Below are 4119 nucleotides of genomic sequence, written 5' to 3' on the forward strand. Positions count from 1 at the left end.
TGGTCTCTAAAAACAGCAACTGTGAATAATTTTACTTGAAACTAATGCTATTAATTTAAAGGGGAACTCCAGTGGTTTTACAAAAAAAAAAATCAAACCTAGGGATGTCATCAGATGCTTTTGAGTCAGTAGGAGTTGTAGGATCCAGCGTGTTTGGAGACTGATACAGTCTAGGGATTCAAATTCTGGATATTTTGACCTCTCCAGTTTATATATTTTTCTATCATTAATTATTTCATTATAGAGCCATGCATTTATGGAAATGCACCACAACAATGTTGGAGTACCCCTTTGAAAAAAAAAAGCATGCTAAAAGATTCTGACTGGTTATTGATTCTGACATTTCTGACCAATACTTTATGATTTAGTGGGTGATACTGTATAATGTTAATGTTAAAACAAACTGAAAACAACTGGTTTCTTGTGACTCATCGTTTTCCAGTTGCTCTAAGTATTTTAAATAGTGTCAGTGTTCAATGAATGTAGAGATGTACATTTGGCTTGGTCTGAATTACCAAGTTGCCTTCTGAGCTCGTCAGCTGCTTCTTTCTCTGAGTGCGTGTGTACGTGAGAGAGGTGTGTGTGTTTGAGCTATAAATACTTGTTATCTAACTCACTCAACCTTTTACTGACGTGACCTCATTGCTCTCTGTGTGGTGTTCAAAGTGTTACAACAAATCATATACAGCAACACAGTGTATTCTCATGTCCTAACCTCCAAAACAAGACAAAACAGCCAGGCGATGTCCAGTCAATGCACAGGCACCCGGGGGAGTTCATGCTTTTACATAATTCCCTCACACAGACCACATGAATGAAGGCCAGTGTCCAGCTCCCTCTTGTGGTGAGAGAAGTAAACGCTTGAAGGATTTTCCACTGCCTCTCTGCACTGCAGCTGCCTGTTGTGATGCTTCAACCTGCCAATCTGATGAAAAATGTCAAACATTTAACGCAAAATAAACTGCAGTAATGATATACACATTACGCCAGGCTGCACTGAAGCAGCCGAGTTTCATTTGTAAATGTGTGCACGTGCATAATGATATGCATTTATTTCAATGAGTGCATTCAGAACCACACACGACAACATTAGCTGTCAATTGTATAATGCCATTTAATAGCAGTACTCCAAAGATTGATGGTTATTATAACAGCAGTATCTTAGCAACTGCAAAAACTCAGCAGGCATCAGTCAAATGAGACGGCTCACTTCTGGCTGAGATCAGACCTGCGACTCTATTCTAATAACAGGAAGGAAACAGCTGAACTCAGCAGTCAGCCAAAGTCACGTAAATACTGTACATACATCTTATTCACAGCATCGTCACCGCAAAAGGAAAAAAAGAAAAGAAAAAAACCCCTCACACTTAAACACAGTCACTGCCCTAGAAGAGCTGACTGAACGACACCCCCCCACCCCCACCCCCACCCCCTCCCCTTTCCCAAAAAAACCCAAACTGATACACTATACCATCGGCATGATTATTTACAGTATTCACAAATGATACAGGACAGCTCCTTTTCAGTATGCAAAAATGTGCTTTTCCTTATTACTGCACAGTAGAATGATAATCAACAAAAGAAAGGAGGGAAACAAAAGAATGAGTAGCCTACATTCATTCAATCAGGATGCTGACAAGTATTTTCAAGATCCTCCAGCATGGCAGTTGTTTGAGAGACAGTCACTAGACTACAGACAAAGACAAAAATGAGAAACACAGTGTTCCCTCGCAGCATTTCAGTCCATTTGACGGTTTGCTTATGAACTACGCATGAGTCATTATTATTACATATCAGCTATTCTGGAATAAACATAGTTCATGTCATTGTTTAAATGAATATATTACATTATAATCAGAAAGGGCATGACAAAATGTCTGTATTTATTCTTACATATTTACAGTATATAAGATTGGCACGATGCGCCAAAGTAGCTGATAAACAGACCCTCAATCCAGCATCAGCAGCACCTGACAGAAGGAGCTGAGGAAATGATCTCAACAGTACAAGCTGACATCCAGATGATGAAAAAAAACCCAAAACAACAACAATAAAACATTCAGCATGTAGGTCAAAGGCATACATATCACAAGTATACTGCTATAATCGAGTTATTCACACCACAGTACAGGAAACAGGTGCACTGCTGACTAAAATGGTTTTCTTCATGGCACTTTAAAACAAGTCTCACTCGTTTTTTTTTCTTTTTTTGCTTCAGTGATCAGGCATCGGTAAATCATTCATTAGTTGGGTTTGGCATAGAGATGTAAAAAAAGAAAAAGAAAAAGAAAAAAAGACAGTGTCTACGATTTCAATCTTGGAGCAGGTTGATATGAAACTTACATGAAAAACAGATTTTTTAATACATTTCATAGTTATAAGGACATGGCAAATGTTTTATTTTATTTGCAAGCTAATGCCTGATATCTTTTTTTGTTTTTTGAGTTACCTTTTTGTCTTACATTATAATTTTACTTAAGTGAATGTTTACTATGTACAGATGGACCATATATTGCTGCTCACTACAAGATCAGCACAAACCAGTGTTCACTCTGGCTGAAACTGAGAGTGAAAGTTGCGTCACGTGGTCAGCTGTAACTAACCTTATTCTCCTTATTTAATAGTTGTCGTTGTGGTCTCATCTCACGTCATTATGTTGCCTTTTGTTTCTACTTTTGTCTTCTTTATTTATTTATCTTGTCTCTTTTTATGACTTTCACATTGTTGATCTAAAGGCCGAACACTTCACAGAACTGGACACCTCGATGGGCTGAATATATTGTCCCATTTACCTGTTGGGGACGTTTCCATTACCAGAGTTCAGCCAGAGGTTTTCATCATCACCACTGTAACTGTCACTTTATTCTGTATCACGTCGGTAGGACCTTGACCCACTGTGGGCCTAAGGGAAAATATTGCCCAATAAAACCGGACTGTGTTCTACAATGCAGCATTAATGGCTGTGTGTATATATATGTCTGAAAAAACCTTACAGTGACAGCGAAGGACAAGGCGTTCATATATTGCACTGCATTTACTTAAAATTCCCTTAAACACCTCCCTCTGTCTTCCTCCCTCTTTCTGTGTATCTGTCAGTCCAGTGTCATTGCTCCCGTCGTCCTCGTGGAATTATTAGTCCTTTAAGAGTACACGGAGAGGAAGGAGCCAAACAAATGGAGCGATGGACGGCTGAGATGCCGTCATTACAGAGAACATGCTGTTGGCAGAAATACTGCTGACATTTCGGTCCTGCACTCTGCTCTCCACAGACGTGAGTTATTGTCCCATATCCCTATGAGACAGGATAGAGGCATCTGGCACATGCGTCTTCCCTCTCGTATACACTGAATACTAAACACCCACCTGTACAAATACATGTATCCGTCTGCAGTCAGAGTAAGAGAGAAAAGGATGTTGCCTCATCATCCGTTAGATTTGTGTTTACAGTCAGAATGACTTGAGTTTTTGTCTGATGAGTCGCCTCAGGTACTCGGGAAGGTTTCCATTTACAATGATCAAAATGTACAATTTCATTTCAAGTAACTGGCTGGCTGTCAGACCAACAGGTACTATAGTGGGGAACAGATGGGTGGCGGTTAATGTTATCCAGGAAGGGGGAAACGCATCCCTCTCCTGTAGCGGTGCTGGACTGGCTTTGCAGCCTCAGTTAATCTGCACAGAGAAGGCAGCTCCTTAAGTGCCATGTCCATCTTTGACCACATCCCCTCTGCCCCCCATTCTGCTTCTATCGTTCCTCTCCATCCTCTCCCCTCACTCTGCCTGCACTGCTGCCGAGTAGCAGGAGCGAGAGAGAGAGAGAGGCAACTCTGCAATGCAGACACAGCAACAACCTCAGTCCATCTGACCAATTAGTGTGAGCCAGGAGATGAGTGACAGACCCAGCAGCCAGTCATAAGAGGAGACTCATCGTGGGGTGAAATGGTGGGGTGGGGGTTGCCTGAGAGACTGACAAGAGGAGATCAGAGGGGCTGAATGACAGAAGAATTGAAGATAGAGGAGAAAAGAGAGAGGAATGGACAGAATGAGGAGGAAAGGAAGATCCCCCCCCCACCCCACCCCTACATGGAAACACTCCCGTCCCCTTCACCTCCTGAACAG

This window comes from Trachurus trachurus, assembly GCF_905171665.1.
Source record: "Trachurus trachurus genome assembly, chromosome: 17".
Taxonomy (NCBI): Eukaryota; Metazoa; Chordata; class Actinopteri; order Carangiformes; family Carangidae; genus Trachurus; species Trachurus trachurus.